The 26,376-nt window shown below is 29.0% G+C and overlaps 1 long non-coding RNA gene across 1 annotated transcript in view; it reads left to right on the forward strand.

Moving 5' to 3' along the window:
• LOC147816442 (uncharacterized) overlaps positions 1–26,376 on the forward strand; it is a 419,310-nt gene that overhangs the window by 175,528 nt on the left and 217,406 nt on the right. The window lies entirely within an intron of this gene.

Consider the following 26,376-nt stretch of genomic DNA (forward strand, 5'->3'; position numbering starts at 1 on the left):
AAAAATAAGTAGATAATTTGAAGAATGTAAAATACTGAACTGTTTTCACTCATTTTGGCTTATGAAACTTTAGTAAATTCACTATTAAGGAAAAAATTACAAATCGTGAACTTCTTGGATGTCTGTTGCCAGACAAAATATAGTTTATTAACATAATTTTATTATGTGACACAAGCTTTGCCAACCTGTCATAAATCATTTGTATCTCGGTATAACGAACCTAGAAAAGTTGCCCCTGTTTAGAATACCGAGTTAGTAACTATTAGAATAAACTATACCTACTCAGCTATTTTGTTTCTCATTTTTAAATTCTGCCATAAAAGAAAGCATTGTTGTAATTTGTGTGCATCTTGGATACCTATAGCATATACATGATACATAGTTTATGAACATAAACTATATTATGCTTCGTACCTAACGTAAACCATGCATCGTTAATTTATCGTAAATCTATCGTATCTCTGTCAAATTAAAACTTTCCCAGTATTTATCTTATTTTTAGCAAATTTGCCCCTCTTTCCGATACCGATTTGGAAAATTAAAAAGAATGAATTATGCTTACCTATTATAGTTTATTAAATTATTATATTGTTTATTAGTTATAGTTAATTAACCTTGTACTATTAAAATAAAGGAATATCATAAAGTGTACGCATTTTGATCTCTTATACAGTATATATAGTTTATGAACAAATCATTATTCTATTTGTGAAAATGTTATTTAAAAAATATTAAATTGTGTTGAAAAACTTCATTTAAATTAGTCTGTTATGCTATAAATTTTAATTTATTACGAATTAGTAAAAACTGTTCAATATATTTAATGTTCAATTTAATATTAAAATATTCCGTAAACTCTTAATTTTCTATTTCATTTTTCTTTATTACATAAGTCAAATGACGAACTTACTTGAATAAATTAAGATTAAAAGTCGTTCAAATCATTTCCACCGCTTGGCACATCCCTTTAAAAAAAACAATGAAAAAAAGGAGTGCACACTTAACAATATAAACGAGAAAATATCTTCCCATCTTTAATGAATCTCCAACGAAAAAGCCAAAGACAACTAAACTCGACTTAGACAATCCACCCAATCACGATTAAGTCGCCGCTAATTAGACTTTGAAGTCAATTTTTAAGCTCTGTGATTTCACGCTTTCAAAGGACAGATTGAAAATCAAGAAATATTCCAGAAGAACAAAAATGTATGTATGGAATACTTTAGAACACTGCCTCCATCCCTTCTGTTGTTCGACCATCCTTCTGATTCGAAGGATGAGTAAAGGCACACTAATTACTTCCCCTCATCGAAGCGGCGCGAGCTGAAGTAAGAATTATTCTTCTCATTTTAATAAATGTTGATTGTCCTTGTGATTTGAGTCGTAAGGACTGTTGCTAATTAAGATAGAAAATAGAAGCAACCTTTTCCTGAGTCTTCGAATGAATTAAGTCCCGTCCGTGGCTTTCGAAATATTCTGTTGGATTGTAGCAGTCAAGATTGTTTCGAAACTGGCTGATCTTATTCTTTATCGTGGCACTCAGTTGATTTATATTCGTTAAAACAGTGAATTTTTGTGGAGTCGAAAAATATTAATTAAAGCTCTTAAAAAGTTATAATAATTATAAATAAATAAATTTTATAACTGAATTGCTAACTGTTGAAGATGGTCTTTAGTATTAATGACATTTATGCTTATAAGGCAACTCTTTGAAAAGTTCTAAAGTAATGCCAGAAATTACAAATACGATGTTTAACTAACTTTTGATATAACCGGTACACCGAGCGAGAAATAGGTAATTTGCAATCTTACACTGTAAAAAGTTCCCGATCAAATTACGGTATAAAGTACCGGCACTTTGGGTGCATCATCCGTAAATTCATTTTTACCTTAAAATATTATACCATCACTTTTTACAGTAATTTTTATTTAATTTGAGTGGTTCAGAGATTTTCTGGTAATTATTACAGTAAAAATTACGGTATAGCAGAATTTCTATTTAGTTACATGTTCCGGTAAAAATGGATTTTACGATAAAACGTATCTGCATCCGAGCGCCGGTACGTTTTATCGTAATTTGATCTAGAATTTTTTTTACAGTGTATAGAGAAAAAGGGGGTAGAGCGTACAAGTTCTTCGGAAAAAATGGCTTAGTAAGCATCATTTTCAACTTATCAAGAAATTTGTTTTAATAAAATGTAAAATTTTAACTGTAATTTTGAATGTTACATAACTTGATGTCTAATTTCTTAAGAATTTTTTTAGAAGAAAAAGTTCTGTTTGTCTACACTAGTCTCGTAATGAAAGGTTGATGTTGACAAGTTACGAAGTTTTCATTTATCATTTCATGATGTAACTTTTTCTCAACTGTATCAAGCCATTTGGTGCTTGGTCCACCTCTTTTTCTGCTTTCTTCACGTTTTTAAAATGTCACTTTTTTCATTGTGTTTGAATCATCACATCTGTGTGTCTGTGGCTTATTTCTTAATGTCTTAATGTAACAGCAAGTCCAGGAGGTCATGAATCCTCAAAAATCATCTACAATAAGAGGTGTAGTTATAAGATCCTTAAGCGCATCTCTAGTTATATAAAAGCCATCTTAATTGATATGCCATTATAGTTTTCTCAATATTTAGTTTTCTGAATTTGGTGTTAATTTCTTCATCATTGTAGAATCTCCAGACATTATTTTCTTTGACACCTTCAGTATTTTTTGTTCAAATACTTAGCATAAAATCCATTCTTACCGTAAAATTTTATATCGTAATTTTTACAGTAATTTTTGTTTAATTTAAATGATTTAGTGATTTTACGGTAATTATTACTATAAAAATTACGGCATATCGGAATTTTTGTTCTGTTACATGTTCCTGTAAAAATAGATTTTACAGTAAAAAGTACCGGCACTCTTAATACCAATACCTTTTACCGTAATTTGATCCAGAATTTCTTACAGTGTGGAGTCATTTGCTTGTTTATGTCTATTATTAGTTTATTAAAAATATGTAAAAGTGATTATTAGTATGAGTAACAAACATATTGATGACTAACGTAGTACCTCCTAATTAAGATTATGAATACAAGTACTGCATAGTAGCAACCGAAAAGCAAATTAGGAATTTGCTTTTCCTGCATAAAAAATTAGTGTTATATATAGGACGGGGGAAATTTTTCATGCAAATTCTGTTTCACCTTCATTGGTATTTTAAAGTTTGAAATAGTGAAAAAATGAATCCTGGTAAACCTAGAGTAAGTAATAAATATTTAAATGCCAACAAACTAATTTTAAAAGTTTAAAAATGGAAGCAAATTACTGTAGGATTACTTCCCCATTGCGTAATTCTGCACTGAAAAAAAAAACTCTGGTAAAATTACCTTACTATAATGGTAAATACATTATATGGTAAAAAAAAATAATTCTGGTTAATAAAACCAAAATATATGGAATTTTAATCAGTCATTTGGTGATTTTTCCATTCATATGGTAACAGTTTTCTGGAAATTCTAGTTTTCAAAATTATAATTCTTATTACCATACATTTAACAAAAATTCAAAATTAAAATATAAAATTTAACTGAATAAATTGATTTCTTGCCATGCTCTAAGGCATCATGATTAAATCTCCAAATTTAAACAAATTTACCAATTTTTATCACGTCACATATTATAAAACAGTATTATATTGTTGATTTTACCAAAATCAATACCTAAGCACTTTAGGAAAATTTACTGAGATTTTTGATGTTCCCATAGAGTCAGAAACACGGTAAATGTTACCATATTTTGATAGTTTTTTACCTTACTTTTTTCTCAGTATATGTTCCTTTGCATTTTAATATTTTGAAAAAAGTAATTTCAGCATTTGAAACTTCATTTTTTTCTGTACTTTAAATTTTTAATTACTTATGCAAGGGAAACAGAATTTACCATGAATGATTTCTCCTCTAGTGTAGCATCCTGTTAATAATTAAGTTTTAAGCAACTGCATGTGTAAAACAGCTACCATATGAGAATGTAAAACAGTTTTCACAAACTTTTTTGCATTCTCATAAGGTAACTCTGTCAAACCTTATAGCGTAATTTCAGATGATTTAAAACAAAGTTGTTCCAGCTTTCTACTACCTACTTTAACCCCTTTCTTCCCTATCTATGATAACTAACTCCAATCTTTTGAAAAAACTCGTACCAAATCCTATATTGCCGCGTCAACAAGTGACGGTATTACACTTCATTAAAATCAAGTCTTTGTCTTTTCGAATAATAGAAAAGCTTCCAAACGCTTAATGCCGTGGCCGAAGCACCCCTATTAAATCCAAATCCTTCAACAATCGACTATATTAAAAAAAAAAAACGACGCTCGTGTATAGGTCTTGGATGGTCCGTGTCTTTTCTAAGACAGCCGCCTTCTATTTTTTTCGGCCATTAATGATCTATCCATTAAACGTCCTTAATGAAACGGTCTTTCGCTAGCGCGTCCAATCAACGTCCAGGGATATTCATAACGATATCCGCTTTATCTTCTTCTACTTTATCTTTATTCCATGTAAGGTCTTTCGTTGGATTTTTATATTTTTTCTCTTCTTCATTTTTCTCTCTCCCTCATCTTCTTTTGAGGGCGGTTGTTATTTGGACCAGTATTTTGCTTAGAATAGATATTTGGATTGTTTCAGGAAAAGGTTGAGGAAAAATTGTTATAACTTGGTGATAACAGTTTGCTTTTGATTACTCAAAACTCTTTAATTCAGTTACTAAATTTTAATTTTTTAGGATATGGAGAATTTTTTTTTGTAATCCGCTGAGAAATTTTTGGATTGTTTCCAGAAATGGTTGTCCATAATTTGATTTAATTCGGCGGTAACTGTTTACTTTTTATTGCTCATTACCAATTTAGATACGGAAAGTTTATCTTTTAGGGCTTAGGATGCATTTTGTACTTAGGAATAGATATTTGAATTGTTTCTGGAAAAGGTTGTTAAAATTTTGCTTTAATTCAACTGTAAAAGTTTGCTTTTAAACGCTGAGTACCGATCTAGTTGATATAGTTATTAAACTTTAGTGTTTCATGTCTTGAAATTTTTTTTTGTAATTTGCTGAATTTAGGCATTTGGATTGTTTCAGGAAAATAATATTTAAAATTGTGTTTATTGGAAGATAACAGTTTGCTTTTGATTACTCGGAACTCTTTAATTCAGTTACTAAATTTTAATTTTTTAGGATTTGGAACGTTTTTTTTTTGTAATTCGTTGAGAAATATTTGGATTGTTTCCAGAAATGGTTGTTCATAATTTGTTTTAATTCGGCGGTAACTGTTTACTTTTTATCGCTCATTACCAATTTAGATACGAAAAGTTTATCTTTTTGGGCTTTTGTACTTAGGAATAGGTATTTGAATTGTTTCTGGAAAAGGTTGCTCAGAACTTTTTTAATTTGAGAATAAGGGTTTGCTTTTGATCGCTCAGTACTAATTCAGATACTAAATTTTAATGTTTTCAGAATGTAGATTTTGATTGTGTCAGGAAATAGTTGTTAAAAATTTGCTTTAATTCAACTGTAAGAGTTTGCTTTTAAACGCTGAGTACTAATTTAGTTATTAAACTTCAATGTTTCATAGTTTGGAGCACTTTTTTGTAATTTGCTGAATTTAGGTATTTGGATTGTGTCAGGAAAAGTATATTTAAAATTGTGTTTATTTGACGATAATGGTTTGCTTTTGGTCGTTTGATACCAATTTAGTAGCTGAATTTTAACTTTTTATGTCTTGTGTCTTTTTTTCTCTTTTTGTTTGTACTTTGCTCAAATCAGTTATTTGGGATGTTTCAGGAAATTATTTTTCAAAATTTGTCGTAATTCGATAGTGATTTAATTTTTGTTAATCAGCACCATGTATTTTAGTAACGAAACTTTTATATTTTAAAGCTTTGAGCATGTTGTTTTAGAATATTAATTTAAAACTGTTCAAAATGTTTAAAGTCGAAAATTCGTTTTTCATCATATCTCTAGCTTATTTATTTTATGTTCATGTTTGATGAAATTAGATATTGTAATACTTTTTGAGAAAAGTAACTCGAACTATTTCAAATCGTCATTGATAGATGCTCTAGTTTGTAATAACAAGTTTAAAAATAGTGTAGTAATCAATATGCACATCACAATTAAAACAATTGTGATCATTTAACTGTAGGTAATAAATTACGAAAATTTAAAAAAAAAATTTCATGTACGACACTGTTTCAAAATAATAAAATAATCCATTGGCACCCGATGAAAATAATACGATCTGTTTTTAAATATATCTAATGCATTTAGTATCTAATATATCATCTAATGTATTTAGATATGCAAACGATATTTTTTGAAGGATTTATTAGCTTAAAATATACTGACCTTTTTTAAAAAAAGATTATAATTTAAAATTTTATTATTAAATCTTAAAATTTAAGAATATTTATTTTAGATAGTCCAAACTATTAGAATTTGTTAAAATAATTTTTGTTTTTAATAATTAATGATTTGCTTATGAAAATTTCAAATTTATTTTGCAGACGATAATTTAAATTAAAAAACTCTTTTTCTGTATTTTATACTTGGAATTTGTTTTGAAATTGGATGTTTACGCAACATTCCAGAATCAATAAAACTACGAGTTAATGACTTTACATCGGCAAGGTAAAAATCTATAATATCTGGCCAACTAATTTGAGTTGTTTCTAATCAAGCGTTTTCAGAATCTTACGTAATAGTAGCAAAAGAGTGAAAATTTTATAAATAATCATTGCAATGGTGGTTGAGAAATTCTACCAGAGATGACAGAAAACACAAGGCCATATAGTTAAAATAAATCGAGTCTGGAGTGTACGATAAATCAGAATTTGAAAGAAAAAGGTATTTATGATTCTAAATATGACTGCATTAAGCATTTCATAAATTTAAATTTCAATGCCGCCTTCCGAAAACAAAACCACTTATGAGTAAAACAAAATCTTAAAGTGACGAGATGTTGCAAATAAAGGTTGTTATGGGGATTGGAAGATTGTAAAAAGCAATTATTTAGAGACAAAAAAATTTTCTGTATGTCTTATGGCTAACAGGACATTCGAGTTAGGAGGATTTAATACGAAAAACTTACTAAACGGTGCCTGAAAGGGTCAGTAAAATTTTCACTTAAATTGCATGAGTGCAAATGGACATGAAAAGCTATGTATCCTAAAAAAAGGTCAATTCTGACTTAAGTAATATATCAAAAAATTCTCGAGTATTGCATGATTCCATCGTCAGAAGACTTGTTTTGATGGATGGTGTCATTTTTCATCAAGATTAAGTATCACCTCATATCCCACTATAGCAGCAGAAAATTACAGTACTACAATGGCCATTATATCCCCCGGATCTTTTCCCATTTGTAAACAATTGGGAGAATTGTAAACTAGCTTAATTAATGCTTCCACAAACAAGGCTGAACTAGTGGAAACCATAAGTTTACTTTGGCTAATGTGGATAAAAAAAAAGATTGTCAAAAACACGTTTATTCCATGCAAGATTGTTTATATGCAGTGATCAAAGCTGAAGGCGATGTTACAAAGTATTAAGTAATATTTTATTCCACGTGTAATTGAATTTTGCTGTTTATTGATATATTCTAATATTTAAAAACATACATACACGTACATACACAGAAAATTTTATTTGAATACTTTTTATTTATTTATTTACGCTTTATTTTGATTTATTTAATGTTTAGTGAAATATGTGGATTTGACTAGTTGAATTTGTAGTTTATTTTAAGTATGTAGAAAGCAAATAAAAAAAAGCAAGTGACTTTTTAATGATAAATTTTTAAGTTATTCTAATATTTTGAAACAGAGGTATCGATGCGAAAATAATAAAACATTTGCAAAATATTTGCGTGTATAGTCCAGCGCTACTTATTTTGTTTTGCTAAATTTTTAATTTTTTTTTAAAGTGTCCGAGACTAATTTTAGGTGATATGGAAGAAGATAGATAAAACTAGTAGAGTTTTACTTCTTTGGTACAGAAGTATTAATAATAAAAAAATATGATGAGACATTTTTAAAAAAAATATATATTTCTGGTATTAATTGTATTAATCTAATGTTATTTTATAAGAAAATATACACTGAATAATACATTTATGAAGAATACTTAAAATTTAGAAAATACAATTTATAAGCAAATTGTATATATCTAATGAATGAATAAATAAATATAATAAATGAATTAGAGCAACTTTAAAAATATTTAAATTTAACCATAACTGCAACAGAAATAAAACCAAACCGTAACTTTAAAAGAAATAAAAAAACAAAAATATTCTTACAGCTTCTATTCTAATTTTATTTATCGCATTTCTCCTTTCCATTCTGTAATCGGCTTTTGGTTTTGAAACACTTTAATTTGATTTATTGTTTAGTATTTTTAACGCTTTTGGAAATAAAGGCCAAATAAATTTATTTTTATAGCATTGTAATTCATAGTTATGCATCTTTTCTTTGTGAACAAAAACGTAGTTTAGTCAGTAAATGACTGAAAGTTCAAATTCGACAGGCGTTAATTGTTAAAATATGTCTTAAATGTAAGAAAACAAAATGCTGTTTAAGTAAATTTTTTTAATTTAATTTCTTTTAATTATTTGAAGGAAATTATTTTTTGTATAAAGCTCATTGAAACTTCGATGCCTAAAAGTACGAATTATTATTTCAAAAACTCATATAATTTCTTTGGATCAAATCATCATCGGATAGAGAGGCATGACCTTGTTTGCACAATCTTAAAAGATCATCAATAAGAATGTATAATTGCAATTAAAAATAATAATAATTTAAACAATGATAATTTAAGAATTTAATTAAAATAATAATAATTGAAATGACTCACATTATAAACTATCTTATAAACTTATAAATGTTAACTTAAAGATAAAAATATTTTTCTAAAAAAAAAAAAAAAAAGGAGTCAGACTTACCATGTTTATTTTGGTCTAAAATTGCCATTTTTATTAAATTCTGTTTCTACCATTCAGGTATTTTTCAACAAATGGTTATATTTTTTGAATCATGGCAGTTAATTAGCAGTAACCACAAGTATCAAACTACAAATTTTAATAGATTTAGGGTCATGATTAGTTACTGGTTAGTATCGTATTCGAATGTTCGAATCTTGATCATGCAGAAATAGTACGTATGATATCGAAAGTTGTTTGACATATAACAATTCCACGAAAACAATTTTTGTTGGATCTTGCGATTAATAATAATCATTTAAAACATGAAAGGCAAAATTCTTCCTCGATGGAAATTATCACGAAAAAAAAAAAAAAAAACTCCCTGGAAAAATAGGCTCTCCCAACACAATGAAAAAATAGAAGACTATCATTTTTTAAAGTAAGGTTTAAGCAGTTTAAACAGTTTGTAATTGAAATCTTTATCTAGTTCTATTTGTAATATTTATATCTAAGTTACATATTTCATTTTGCCATCCATATTACATCTATCAAATGCTAAGAATATCTAAAATATTTATTTGTAATGCGAATATACAGACGAAAAACAAGTTGTATTGTAAATTTAACCAATTGAATAGAATCGTAACAAAATAGCATTTTAAAAAATATTTGTAGTAGTAATCAAAAATAAATTTAAAAAAATATATAATTCTATTTGTGTGCAATTAATTACTACATGAAGAAACAAAATCTGGTAAAATTACCCTACTGTATGGTAAAGACATTTCTGGTAAAAAAAACCCAACATATTCTGATTTATAAAACCAAAATATATGGTATTTAAACGTTATTTTTTAGTTCATGTGGTAACGATTTACAGGTAATTCTGGTTTCAAATCTATACTCATTATTAATACTTATTTAGTAAAAATTTTAAAACTGAAAAGTAAATTTAACCGAATAAATGGTTTTTTATACTATGATTTACGATATCATGATAAAATTACTAAATTTGATCACTTTTTATAAAAATGTATTGTATTGATAATTTTATCAAAATCATTATTTAATCACTTTGGTAAAAATCACCGAGCTTTTTGGTGTTCCTACACTGCCAGAAACGTAGTAAACCTTACCATATTTTTGCAATTTTGAGCATACTATTTTCTCAGTGTATGTATTAAATTGTTTGAAAATTGAATATGTCGTGAATTAAAAAATATATAAACATATACATAGTTTATCTAGATGTAAGCGTATTTATTTATTTAGGATTTTAAAAGATTACATAAAACCCATTTAACTCTTATTTATTGCTACGAAATTCACATAGATTTTTAAATTCAGTACAAATCTAAAACAAATAATATGAACTATTATATTTTTAATAATATTTTAACTATATTTTTATGATTAAAAATTTAATTTTAAGAATAATTTTAAAAAGTAAATGTAAAAAAAAAAAAAAAAAAATTAAATCCTTTTTGTACAGCTCTGAATTTCATTTGTTTAAATGTTAACTATTCTTGAAACACTTATTGAAGCAAATGGGTATTTTTAGTTTCTTCAATTTCTTAGATTTTTCTTCTAATTTCTTCAAGTCTTCCGGAGGAAATCCCAACCCTCATTTTATGTATGAAGGGCTTATTTTATAAATGACTTTAACCTGAATCTTTCTATAAATGAAGCTATTTAACCAATCTTTGTCGAGTAGCAATCGCTGATTGGCCGTATGTCTTTAGTTCAATAGCGTCATCTCGCAGATAAACTTCCATCTACCTCATTGTTCATTCAGCTGAAGAAGCATTATCGGAGATATCCGGGCTTTTTTCCCGGGAAAAAAAATGGTACCAGTTCCCCTAACGGGATTTTTCGTTGAAGTGAAAGTGTTTCTTCGAATTTCGAAAGGTGAAACGGTTCCATCTTCTCCTTGTCGATGCAAATAGTTACAGTTATCGAATAAAGTTGTTTCGTAAAGTCTGCATCCCTTTTCCTTACATAAAAACGAAACAGGGCTGAGTGGGGCGGGTGTTTCGCGTGAAAAATAGAAGGTATTGAGGAATTGTTACCATGCATCTCACGTTTAGAAGAAAGAGAGTTGGTTATACTGAAAAATCTGATGTTGTAAAGTCAATTTTTGGTCCATTTTTTTCATTTTTTACTGCTAACATAAAGTTAAAAAAATGCATCACCGAAGAAATTTTTATGGCATTTCCTCATAGTATGAAAACACTAGTAGAAATAAGTAAAAATGCTTTAAAAATGTACAGTAAATTGTAATGCATCATAAAAGTATTAAGCTCATACCTATTTAGATAACTAAGAAAAAATACGTATATTTATGTCTTTATGAAAAATGAATATATAAATTTCTAATGATCCAAATTATCATTTTTTAAAAAGGGCCTGATCAAGAAATAATTAAAGTATTCAACATATTCTCTTTGCAAAATATATTATTTGAGAAAGTTTTATTATTTTATCAGTTTTGAATCCGCAAATATTAATAATATTAGCAAAATGGAAAATAGTACCGTTGTCTTATTTTTTTTTCAATGATAAATGATCATTCAGTAACATTTACCCTTAAACTGTTTATGAGTAATTACTTTCTGATCTCATCACACTTACCACATGGTGTTTATTGGGTACATAACACACATTGAAATTTTTAGGGCAGTTGTGACTTGCCTTATCAGCAGAACATAAAATGAGCGTATTCTAGACTAAGGAAATAGAACATCCATATAAGGCAAATTAAGACCCTCGGAGAAAAATTGAACTCTTTACTTAAGCAATAGAAGGTCCGATTGAAAACATGGTTTTCACACAAAGCGAAATGTTATGTACCTATTTATTTTGAATTAATACCTAGGACTTCAATTAAAACAATTCGAACCCTCGGATGAAGATGGCTAAAAAATATAAACTCCTCACCAAAGGAAGACCTTAGTTTTCAATTAAAAACGATGGTTTATACTAAATACACTGTAGTGTATATGTCACGGCGAAAGACCGAAATCGGTGGTTGTTGACTTTCACCGGTGAATGTCGACAAACACCAAATACGTCGGTGAAAGATCGAATATTTCATTACATTCTTGTACATTCGGACCCTCACCGATGTATGTCGACAATCACAGATATGCTTTGGTGAATGTCCGAAATATTTATTACATTCGATTTGATATGAATTTATTCGTGGATATAATTACATTTATTCGATATTTTAACCCTACACTGATGTTTTTTTAAGGTTAAGTGCCACTGCCCGGTCTACATTTGCCCGATATACCCTACACTGATGTTTTTTTTAAGGTTAAGTGCCATTGCCCGGTATATATTTGCCCGATACTCCAAACACTGATGTTTCTTCTAATCTATCGTCAGTAAGTATTAAAATATAGAATAAATATAAATATATCAAATAAATATCATAATATTAGCAAATAAATTAATATAAAATTGAATATAACAAATATTTCGGACATTCACCAAAGCGAAAGTGATTGTTGACGTTCACCGGTGAGAGTCAGAAATAAGGGTATTTAGCAGATATTTCGGGCGTACACCAAGCGACTACGTGAATGTTGACATTCGCCGGTGAATGTCGACATTCTCCAGATTTCGGTGTTTCACCGTAACATATCTACCACTACCAAAACACAATCCCTGTTCACTAGGATATAAGACTTGTTATCTCGATTCTATGTCGGGATAACTTTACTTAGACGAAGGTCGACATTGTCGATAACAACTCACCCCCAACATTAGTGACCTTCGGACGTGATGTGAACACGCCTATCTTGACCACAACTTTCACTTCAATCTGAACACGCCTATTCCGATGGATGGTCCACATTGAACAGCTGACTTGCTACTTGTGACTACGACATTATCCACCTCCTCGTGCTGTTGCTACTCAGTTTCAATCACACGAAACATTCAACATATTCACTCGACTGCTAATGGCAACACAGAAGCGACCACGATCGTAAACTTAATGCAGCTCTCCCAATCAGCACTCAAAAAGTACGGAGATCTTAATACTGCTCTCCCGGCTTCTCACAAAACAGCAATGAATCAACTAGTGGTATCCATTCATCGAATTCTATCACAGATATAATTCTGGTGGGGGAGTACTGTAGTGTATCTACCACTACAAAAACACAATCCCAATTCACTAGGATATAAGACATGTTAACTCGATTCTATGTTGGGGTAGACGAAGGTCGACATTGTCGATAACAACTCACCCCCATATACACAAAGTGCATTTTGTTTTTGTTTTCTGTTGCATGAGATTTTTGAACGGATATTAGATATTTTCGCATCACTGATTTCAAATTTTCAATCGGTTTTACTTTGCATTACGATTTTTATGCGATTTAATAATATATTCCTTACCAAGATTTTTGAAAATTCCCTCGATTGAATACTTAATCTCACCACTTCTCTGTTACGTAGGGAAATGTAGGAAGAAGTTGATAATACATTTTAGTTTTTAATGCTTTCTGATGATCGGATGTTTTCTGCCTTAAAGTATTATTTTCAAATGAGTAGACTCGCGCAAATGTATGAATATAAAAATACACGTTATTTATAAACTTGTAAGCTCAGACAAAAAATAAAAATATCATTTTGAATGAATGTAGCATTCGGGGCAAAACTAATTTCATGTATGAAATCTCCACACCCGATTTGGGTACGATCAAGAATTGTATAAATGCAACGTAAAAGTTGCTTCCCGTAATATTAAAGCACCTCCTGTTAGAACAAATGGGATTCTTAGTTAAAGCTAAGAAGATCTTCAAGCAATGCTAGAAGACTAAATTATTTCTTCAGTTAAAGCAAATACATGTTAGAAAAATTGAATTTTCAACCTAACTTTAAAAGCAATTTCTGTTTTAAAGATTAGCAGGATGTTTTAAAGATTAGTAAGATGTTATATACAATCCCTGACGAAATTATTAGACGCACTATAAGATTCCATGTAAAATCTTAATTATCTGGTGATACTTTACAGCTTTAATGTTTTTACGCGGATGAAACCGGTTTGCACTTGTTTACGTTCGTGTATCAATGGGTTAACATTGTAATGCAATACGTTAAAAATAAATATAAGTAGGAAGTATTAAGAAAATTTCCTGAATAAAAACCCATTACATGTATGTTTAGATATAAAAGTATTGCATATAAACTCTGGCAAAACATGTAATTATTAAAACACTACACTGAGTCTGATAATTTTATCTGATTATTATGATATACTAATATAATGCCTGATATAAATATCCTATATTTATATAATATATCGTCTAATTTGTCCAATCGACTATTATATATCGTCTAATTTAACCAATTAATACTCGAACTTAAACAAGTGCAAACCGGTATCAATGTCGTAAAAACAATAGAGCTATATGGTATCACATGATAATTAAGATTTTACATAGAATCTTATAGTGCGTCGAATAATTTGGCCATAGACTGTAGATTGAAATTGGATTTAATCAATGGTATCTTTCAATAAATAAATAGCAATCAAGGTATTTTATATCCAGCATTAATTTTTTACTTGCTTTCAGATTGCGCATATAAATACAATGGATACACTATTTTTGAATCAAACATTGATTCTATTTTATAATTAACAGTTAAATAAAATTCATTTTAAAACTTTTTACAATTTAAAAGGAAATACGAGGCGGTCCGATTTTCCGATTTTTATTCTGACACAAATACTTGATTTTAGAATAATCAATTATATTCTACGGTTTCAGCGTATATTGTTCCACCGAACGATAAAAATAAATCCCTATTCAAATCTAGAATGAAAAAATATATCTACTTCTCTTTCATATCCGGGACTTTTATTTGAATAGCGATACTGCGTTGCAATCTTAAGTAAATAACTCTTCATCATCGTTATAAAACGTACCAAACGGGCGATGAAAAATAAGAAACCAACACACCCCTCCACCCCCTAGAACATGGAATATCACTTCGATTGCTCACCATTTTGGACAAAAAAAATAGAACGAGAACAAAGGAGTGTTTAGTAGACCCTTTACTTGTTCCTTTTCGGGCAAGACAAACCTTAATTTCCATGCAAATGACACTCCTCAACCCCTTTAATACACCCGAAAAACAAGGCATTCGAAAGATGAGACTGGGAAGTCTCTCCATCTTCTTGCGGTGCAATTATCGGGAAGCGCAAGATCGGACTTTCCTTCCACCTGCTATTTGCGATCGGATCAGGCGGAATTTCCGATCCAGAATTTGTTCTTTTTTCCCTTCCCTATTCTTTTCACTAGTTGTGACTACAGATTGTTGAGTGTATCTATTCGAATGGATAGAAATGTTGATTATTTTTCTCTCCCCTTACCCTTGTTCTATAGCTCAGGGGTGTAGTTTAAGGTAATTTTTTTCCTATCAATATCGATTTATTGTGGGAGGGAGTGGTTCTAGTCGTGAAAATGTTTCCGTTAAAGAAAAGTGATTGCGCATGCAATTTGTAGTTTTCTACTGTCTTTTTTTTTTTTTTTTTTTTTTGAATAACAGTTTTATCCAATTTGGAAAAGAAGTATTATTTTCATTCTAGTATGTGATAATATGCATTATTTATTAGTGTTATGTACAAAGCAAATTTTATATTTGTGTACAAAATTTAGTCTGGTTAAGATAAAATAAAAAGTTAAATTGCTTTTAATATCGTAGCATTTTATATGATGCTTCCACAATCTGCTCCCTTTAAAATATATTTTTCTCGCAGCATGTTTTATAACTGTTCATATGCATTATCAATCCTCTGATAATTTTAAATGCATTATGGATGTTTTATAACTGTCCATATGTATTATCAATCCTCTGATAATTTTAAATGCATTACGTTTTTGCGACGTCACTGTCATAGCCCTCTTTCCAAAATTATATAAATATCAATGGCTATTAAATATTTTTTTTTAATTTCTCACGTTTCAAAATGTGTTTAAATTGTTATGTTAATTAATTTTTATAAATTTTTTTCCAAAAATTTATGAGCAGTTAACTTGTTTTTAAAATTGTTACTATTTATTGATATTTATTTTTACATTTATTTTATTCAGTGACTGAAGGAGAATATTTGCATTTTCAATAGCATTTAATGCGCTTGTGAGCTAAAAATTAAATAACACTTATTATGGTTATTATTAGCTTAATTTCTTCATCCCTATTGTGTTCTAAACAATATTTAAATCCTTCTTTCTCTTTTCTTCAAAGTGATGATGCATGCACAGGACCTTTAAAATAGTTGTCATAATCATTAAAGTGACAAAAATTTAATAAGCATTGAAACCTGGTTATCTAAATTTTTAAAGAGTGCCTAAATTTTGAAAAGAAGTACATATCTCCTTAAGAAAGTTTAAAAATTTTTAAGTTTTTTTTCGTCGCCACCGTTTGGATGAAAGCAAAAAACGTCGTAAAATTAACACCATTAATTAATTCTGTATATTGAAACATTAGTTACTTAAATGTGTCTACTTAATAAGAACATTGTTTATTATTTCGAAAAAAACGATGATGAGCCATACTTACCTTCTACTTTGCAATACTTATCTAATCGAAACGTTGCATGATCCAGTTTGATATCTTATTAATACTGCAGTAAATATGAATGATAGCAAAAATTACTAGTATTATATAGGAAATATGATCTTTTAAATCATGTAAGGTTTTTATTACATTACCATAAAATTACTTAGCTAATTTAAGGTTGATTAAAAAATTTTATCAATTTTTCAAAGATAGTAGCCATTACCACTGTATTTGCAAATTTAATTTAAAGGCCCCTAAGTTACCGTAAATAAAGGCGCCATTCACTATACTTTCTGATGTCATAAATTGTATGTTCATTAGAAAAGCAAACCAACTGGTTGCTAAAGGAGATTGATATTATGTGAAACTCTCATACGTTGTCACAAAATCAAGAAAATTTCTTTTCACGAGTTGGCAACGAAAAGCTGTAGAAAACTGAGCAACATTAAGAAGTCAAAACTGAAGTTGCTCATGGAAACAAACAGTTGTTATATTTTTGTATGGTTTATGCTTGTTATTTTTCTTCATTTCTTAATAATGTAGAGGTACATTTTAGTTTTAATGATGCTAAATAATTTACACAGATTAATTTAAACAGGAGAGTTGGCATTATATGACGGATACTGCCCAAAAAAGTAAGTTTTACGAAATTAATAATAATAAATTAATAGTAAAATATCAATTATAATAAAAATTATGAATAATAATAATAAAAATTTTTTTTTTTGCAAATATTGTGCAAATAAGATAAGTACTGGTATACCACCCCCGTCTTTACCTCCTTTGGTTCTGCGTTTTTTTTTCTTTTTAATTTTCTTACCTTTTTCTTTGGTTCTTTTATGCATTTTAGAGATTTAAAAACTCAATTAAGGAATTTAAATTTTTATGCTCCATAACATTGAAATTTTATTTTATTTTTTGAAATTCACTGTTTCTAATTTCAATCAGTATAAAAATGCGAATAAATCAAACCATAATGCATATAAATTGAAGAAAATTTATATAATTGAAGTGTAACTGTGTAGGAAATGCATGCAAATCTAAAGTTTCACTTCATATTTTTTGAACTGTTATTTTAAAAAAAGGAACCACCTTTCATACTAAGTAAACTGAAATACCGTTGCATCCGGGTTTGGATTGCGAAGCCATTTGAAAGAAACTACGAAAACAGTTCCAGGAATCGATTCGAACATCCCCTTTGTAATCCCCGATGCCAGCCCCTTTGCAATGTAATACTTCATTTAAAAAATCCATATACAACTCAATATTTATAGTTTGTATACGTACATTTGTATAATACGGTTTATTTACTTGAATTACATAAAAATTATAATGCTAACCACCTTGCATGCTTCAACATATTATTTATCATATTTTTATGTATTTCGAATAAAATAAATTTCAAAAAAATTAGTTCAAATAAATTATTAAATTAAACCATAAATGTTTATTATTTTGTGTATGTTCAATAGCTAATTATACTTCAATATTATACAATAGTTTGTTAAATTGACCTCTATAACCGTTACAAATATATTTTGCATTAATTGGTAATCATTCGATTTTACTATATTTGCACAATAAAGGAACTCATTAAACTGTTATAATGAGAAAATAAATATTTGTTCGAAAAATTGGTTTCGTTTTAAAACGTATTGCATTTCTTTGTTGAAAAAATTAAACTAAATTTAATAACTTAAAAAAGAACATTAAATTTTGCATGAATTACTTTTCAACATAACTCTTATTATTTATTTTTTAAAGAAAAAGTTTTTTTATTCTTATATATTAACCAAAGATCATTTTTTATTCAGCGCAAAAAATCATTTTGTTTATTTTTTCTAAGGGAAAAGTTTTTTTTTTCCTTGAGATCTTTTTTTTTTAATTTCCTTTTTTCACCAAGTATTATTATTATTCTTTGGTTCTAATTAAGGTTTTAAATCAAAATAAAAGCACACAATTTTCTTTCCCTTAAAACTCTGGGGGTTGTTTTTCAATTACATTATGCAAATGAGAATAGCTCGAGTGTCTAATTATGTCTTCGCCTGAAATCGTAAAAAAAAACTTAATTTATTTCTTTTAAAATTATATTAAAAATTATATAAAAAAATTACATATTTTAAAACGTAAAAACGTTAAGTTTTTTTTTTAACATGAAATTGGTTCATGACAAAGAAATTCTTGTTTATGTGTTAATTTTTTTAAGTAAATAAATAGACATTTTATTGCATTCTTGTTTACTTATTCTGTGAAAATAAGAGCTGATATGCGACGCTTAAAATAATTTGGTTTATATGAGAGTCATTAACAAATTTGTCAATATTTATAGTAATAAAGTGAAGTTTTTATTTTATTTAAATTACATCATAGTATTATATCTATGGTGATCGATTCGAGATAAGAAAGAGGATAATTTATGGTTCTTTTACTCTTTTTTAGACATCAAAAGTTTGTCAACTTAGGATTTTTGCCTCGTTGACCGTATTAAAATTCATTAAGTAGCAGTGAAAAAGTACTTAAAAAGGGAAATAAATTAGCATTCTTTCTTTCATTTTTAAGTAACAGATTTTGTTTTCGTTTTATTTTAAATTGTCATATATTATAGATCAAGAAGTGCACTTATCATAATGAGATTTTTTTCTATATCACAGTGGACTAAACACTAAATTATCCTGAATTTGCTATAATATTTTTTTATCTTAAATTGTTTACCTACAATTATTAATTTTAAATTTCCATGTAAAATATTAGGAAGTGAATTTATAATAGTGAAGTAAGGTTTCATGTTATAGAGATTTTCACTGAGCGATTATGTTACCTTAAATTTATAATAATAAAAATTTGTATACTCTAATTGTTTACACTAAATTACTAACTATAATTTATCCTTCAATAAAGTTTGAGTCGCGGTGGCTCATGGGGATGGAGCGCTCACCTTCTAATGACCTAAGTTTAAATACCAGCGTTGGTTGGTCGTACAAATTCTGCTCTGACTCGCATCGACCACAGTGCTGACATAAAATGTTCTCAGTGGTAAACGGATCTTGGGTTATAATCTTCTTGCCATCGGGTAAACCGTGGGAGGTTTTCGTGGTTTTTCTCTTCATGTAACGCAAAAGCTGTTTAGTTCCATCAAAAAGTCCTCCTCTAAGGCTAGTTTGAAACAATGCTTCATCCGAGATTTCCCTTGTCTTCTGGATTGAGTTCAAAATTACAAAACTATTGAGTTGAATATTGATAGTCTTAAAAACAGAATTTGGTTGGCTTTTTAACACCGGTAATAAAATCGATTAGGCAATGCTCTTATCATAGTGAGTTTTCTATATGAAGTAGGAAAATATTTCCAAAAATTAAAGTAAACTTAAAAATAAAAATTGCAAATTTTTGTAACTATGGCAATAATCTCGCAGCTTGTTTCAAACATGCATTTAAACTAAATGACTTGAAATATTGTTCTAGCCGACCGGCTTGTGTAGGGATTAGGGAACTGCCCTTGCATCAGGAAGATTCTGGATTCGAGTCCCGGGCAAGGCATGGATGTTCTTTCCTTCTCTGTACTATATGTCCTTACTGTGGGAGCAACGTTGGCCCACCTAATAGGGTGCCCCTGAAGGAGTGGCCAACAAATCTGCCCTTCAGATGCCTGTATGACGTAAGTCATTCCCCAGGCGGGCATTGGAAAAAAAATATTGTTCTAATTGAATTATTTTCTACAAGATCTTTATTGCATGATGGATGGTCTGACATATATCAGAATCGTGGTCGTGGTGCCAAATACTTATTGTTAGATAGTTTGTTTCTTCCAAATAACCACAAATGTAGTTTTATTTATCTACAAAATTGCTGGTTTTTTTAAATTTTTTTAAAATTAATTTCATTTATATTAACCCGATTTCTTAGTGATGCTACTCTTTGATAAATCCTTTCTAGGTTAAACCATAAGAGGGACACTTTGAACCATAATTCGGAGCAAATTTACTACAATCTTAATACCACGTATCCTGTTCATTCATAGTATCGTGTAATAAAGAAGTACATTAAATATATTTCAGTTTGGCACCATATTAAGAAGGCTGCAAACTTTGACAATATTATGGTTCAAAGCTCTCTGAAAACTTTAATCATAGATTAGCCTCAATAAATCTTACATGCATAAATTGATAAATGAAAACGCTACAAACTGAGGGAGAGAATCCATGTTTGTTGAAGTGAATAACATACATATATCACATGACCCGCAGCAAGAAGTAGTTTTTGTTTAAACAAGGGAAGAAAAACACAGAAAGACTGCAATCTCTTGAAGAATATTAAAAAAAAAAGAAAGAAGAAAAAACTAACGTCTGAGTTCAACATAAACATGGAAACAATAAGGAAGAATTCTTTACATACTTTCTTTTTTTGTGTCTCTTTTTCTTTAAGTAAAAAATAAAAACAACGGCTATAAGCTATTCAATACTCCTACCTGCTGCTACCACAGTCGTCCGTAAAGCAACATAAAAAGAATTTTTTAAACTAGGAAAAAAAGTCGATCTATTTAAATGAGAAACAGTTTTCTTTTTTTAAATAAAAAAAAATGGAAAACCGCGTATGAGATATGGGATTGTATACATCAAACAGCTTACTCAGTTTTTTTACTCACCCATAAAATCGCTGCTTACGTGCTCGACTGGAGTGTAAAGAATATTGTGTAACTTTTTTCTCGTATTTAAAATGGTTAAGTTAAGTATCTAAATTGAGCCATATAATGTTCAGTGTTTGCGATGTCTTAAATGTAAACCGCAATTTGATAAACCTGATTATTTATTAAAAATATATATGGTTTTTAAAATTATAATATTATTAAGAGGAGCAGCTTAAGCCTCTTTTAATAAATGCTTTTAATCAGTATATAAAACAATAACTGAATGGATTTATTAGAATGCAAAAATAGTTAGTGCTTCAAATTATTATTTGAATTTCAAAGAAAAAAGTTTACCTGATTTTAGTGCGAAATAAAAGGGGAATTATATATTCATTGTCGCTTTATTTTGTCCTAAAGAATCAGCTAGTTGTCTTAAGTAAAGAATTCAAAATTTTAAAGCGATCGAAAATAATAATACTTACAATTGAAAAACGCTTTTAGCAGTGAATCCAAAAGGAATTGAAACAAATGAGACAATGAAAAAACGAAAAAAATTTGGATAAATATGACAACCAAAAATTTTTCATTTTTTTCTAGTTGTCTTAACATTTTAATTTCGAATGTAGAATATGGGAAGCTAATAGTAAAGATATATTTTAACTAGATGGAAATAATGTTATGTTTGCTACCAGTTTATTTACTTTCATCTAGAGAATTGTAGTTCGAAATACAATAATTAAATGGTAATTCATGTTAATAGAAATCACAACCATCTCGGATTACTGAAAAGTATTAGAATAATGTTACCAGTTTAAAAAATACATTCAAATATTAAATTCAGTTGCTCTTTGTTATTAATCCCACCTGGCGGAAAAGTGCAATATAGCTTAATTAAGATGATAACTGTTTGGAGTATTGCTTTTTTTGATACTATATGGCGATACAAGCCCAAGTATTTTATCAAGATTCCATATCTAACTATTTTGTGGCCTACTTAGTTTATAACGCCATTTTATATCTGCATTTTGAATAAGTGTTATAGTATAAGTTTGGGCAGTATAGCCGTCAATCACTGTTCAATACAATATTAAAGAGTGTATCGACGTTTACACGACATTTAAATTACGCAAGTGAATATTTTTTGTCGGAAAATCGTTAGTTTTGAACCGTTTAATTGTGCTTTTGAGCATTTTATCATTTTGAGCATTCTATATTTTCAATTTTGTGCTGTGTGATGTATCTTCGAGAGTTACAAGTTTTCATAAAATTTTATTTGAAATTCAAATTAGGCAAGATTTATCACTTTGCAAATCTTATAAAAACTCTTCTGTTTCCTTTTCCAAAACATTCGAGAATGGTACATGAAATTAGGCTTGCCTCCCTATAATAAATAACAATTACAAATACAAATTTGAAGCAAAATTAGTTTATTTTGCTTCAAATTAGTATTGTTTATATTTATTCAAATTAGAATTCTTTGATAATTTTAGCTTTTTTAAGGATTGTCGTTAGTAAATAAATTACTGAAACCATCAAGATCGTAGTTAATAGGTTTTCATTTTTTGTAGAAATCCTAATTTTCAGAATAACATATAAAAGTTTTGATATATTATTTTTTTAAAAATGAAATTTGTAGTCAGTTATCCGTCGTTAAATTCTGAAATTTTATTCATTATTTTTGCAGCTTTTAAATCTGTATAAGTGTGAAAAAACTGAAAATAAAGAACCAGAATATTTGAAAGAGAAAGTTGTTTTTGATGATTAAAAGCAACTGTTAAAAAAGTATTTACGAATTAGAACGGGTATTTCATGACCGAAGATCTTTGTGAATGAAATTTGCAGAAAAACTGTATTTTAGACAATGGTCATTGATTTTAAATTCTCAGAAAAACTGACTTGTATTTAAAAAGCTTAGTTCCAAGCGCATTTGACAATAAGGATTCCAGGAGTAACCTCAAAAACCCTCTCTATTATAATGCAAACATTTTGAAAAAAAACCTCCGTTTAAATAATTAAAAATATTTCTTGCATATTGGGAAGCATGTGGACAAGAAATAAGCACCTATGTTTCCTATTAGCAACGTATAAACTAGCTTTCTCAAATTCACGAAAATGTAACTTTAAAACTTAATACCCTCAGTTTCTTTATAATGCTCTGCTTGTAAGTTGATTGATATAGATAAGTGAACAAAATTTTAGGTACTATTTCGTTTCGTGGGCCGTAAGAAGCTTACTAAAGCAATATCTGTATTAGTATATTAGGTACTTAATATCATGATCCAAGTTGCTTAATCTTTATTTCCCTATTAGTAATGTATCAGATATCGTATTCAAATTTGCTGAAATGTCACTCAGAAGCTTCCTCCTTTAAAGTCCTCAATAATCTCCTGCTTATTGAAGATTATTGGTTCTATTCTGTTTCGACTGGCCATAAAACCTATTACCACAGTACCAATCTTAGTATATTAGGTACCTATGATCATAATACCAGTGGTCATAGGTACCTAATAAACTAACTTTGGTCGAGGGCCGTAAGAAGCCTATTACTGCAGTATCTATATTAATTATATTAGATATTAATATATTAGAAACTTCATCCTTTAAGTTCCTCAATCATCTCCTGCTTATAGGAGATTATTTGTACTATTCTGTTTCGGCAAACCTTAAGAACGTATTAACCACAGTACCAATGTTAGTATATTAGGTACCTGTGACTACAATAAAAGTGATATGTAACCCCAATTAATTACTCCTCACTAGCGTCAAAAAAAGTTGCGACCTCCCAAAACGGAATAGTACCGAATTTTATTAGATGTATGTAAATATCGTTTTAATGAATTTCATAAGTTAAAAACTCTCAGAATTTTTGTTTTAGAAAAATATATTTTCATTCTTATACAACACTATTAAAATAGGGAAAAACTTATAACGTAAACAATAAACTAGGCTCACTTTTTTGAACTCTTAAACCCTATCCACCCATATCGCATGGTTAGAAGTGAAGAAAGTCTTCAAGTACTTTCCCTTTCACCTTCATCTCAGACCACGTGAAAACTTATCTTTCGCCAAGTAATACCTCTTCCTTATCTTAAGCGGAGAAATGGAATGATCTGAATTAATTAACACTTCTCCCTCGTACACCGTCTTACGCTCTTTGCCTTCCTTTTTTTTATTGTTCTTTTATCATCTTTTCCCTCTTTCACGAATTTTGCTGCTCTTTTCAAACATCTTCTTTTCCTATCTTTCACTGTTATGTGAAAGGCATTCTTTTTTTTCTTCTTCTTTTTTTTCACTTACTGAAAGGATAAGTTGTTGCAATTGTTTAGGCAGAAGAGCTTAAGTTACAATCGCGTTGAATGGCGAATTTCAGATTGAGTTGGTTCGTTTCTTGGCATTGGATGACATAAAATTTAGGTTACGATACAGTAATGTGGAATACTTTTTCTTTTGTCGTGGAATACGTAACATAAAATACAAGGAATAAGGGTTAGTTGATTTTTCTGTTGAATTTGGTGTTATGTGTTTAGATCCTGCCAAAAAAAATATTATAACTTCATAGTTTCTTTATTGAATCTTCCTCGAAAACTGAAAATGATTTTACAATTGGCAGATAATGCTTACAATTTCAAATTTTGTTAATAATAAAAATATAAAATTTATCAATTTAAATACTGCATGAGTTTGAATTTATATATGATCATATTTTGGATACATCATCTGATATAAACTCGATCGTTGACTTTGTACGATGGTTGAAATCATTGAGCTAACAGCAGTTTATAAATCTGAAGTGTTAAAGTTAGGGATTAGACTCAAATACAATTCTTGATGAAAATATCAAATTTACAATTAAGAGTAAAGTGAAACATCCCAGCTAAGGCTTGTTGTGTGCAATAGGGGTTGTAACGAGCCCTCATCCCCTTCATACCAGAAAACTATCCCCAGATGGCGCCGCAGGCGCAACAGAAGTAATAACTTTTATTTTTTCAAAAACTTAAAAAACAGTAGAAGTAGATGTAATGTAACTAGAGACGCGCAATGCAGCGCTAATACCTAACTCAATGTTTTCATCACTTTATAATCATCATTTACCATTTCATGTAAATTCATCTTCATCTATTTGTAATTATAACCAATAAAGGTTTATGAATCTTCAAATTGGCGGTCTAAAGGTAAGTGGAACATTTTCCACTATTCATATTGAAAACAGGAATTCATTAGATTGAACATTTTCTGGCGCCCGAACAGGGACCGCCATTAAGAGATTTCTTGTTTATTTTCGATTAGAAATTTAGTTTCATAGAATAGTGACTTTAAGTGTATAAATAGTTCGCTTATAAATTAAGATGGAGAAATCCAAACAAAAGCGTACTACGATAAGGTCATTAACAACTAAGTTATTAACCAAAATCGAAAACATATATCAAGATGAAAAGGTGACAATAGATGAATTGCATGAGTTAATGTCTGAATTAATATTAAAACAAGAACAATTGAAAGAAATTGATCTCGAAATTCAGCAGGGTATTACGGATGTAAATGAAATCGATGCAGAAATTATAAAGTGTGATGAATATTTGACAAATATTGTACGAAGTAAAAGCAGATTAAACAGAAAAATAGAAAAACTGTCGGTAGTGTCTCCTGAGTTAAATTCGAATATTTCTGAACCGAAGATAAACACTAATATAAGAATAAATGAAACTTCTTCTGTGAAACTGCCTCTTTTAACTATAGAGAAATTTTCTGGCGATCCTGCAGACTGGCAAAGATTTTACGATCAGTTCGAATCTGCCGTAGATAAAAACACTGATTTGTCGAATGTTGAAAAGTTTAATTACTTGAAAACATATTTAGTGGGATCGGCTTCAGATGCGATTAAAGGATTCAGTTTAACAAATAATAATTATGTATCAGCAATTGAAACATTAAAAGAACGCTTTGGCAAGAAAACGTTGATAATTAACTCTCATTTGAATAAATTGTTGAGTTTAACCCCAGTAGAAAAATCAACAGATATTTTTTCATTAAGAAAACTTTTTGATTCTTGTCAAATTGAAATAAGGAATTTAGAATCTTTGGGGATTAATCAGGAAAATTACGGGGCTTTACTCTGTCCTATACTTATTAAATTACTTCCCTCAGATATAGTGTTAGAAATAACCAAAAAATATAGCAATGATGATGAGTGGAAAGTATCAGAGATCCTAGATATTT

Source organism: Parasteatoda tepidariorum, chromosome 1 (genome assembly GCF_982258835.1).
Source record: "Parasteatoda tepidariorum strain Cologne lab strain chromosome 1, Ptep-v5.0, whole genome shotgun sequence".
NCBI lineage: Eukaryota > Metazoa > Arthropoda > Arachnida > Araneae > Theridiidae > Parasteatoda > Parasteatoda tepidariorum.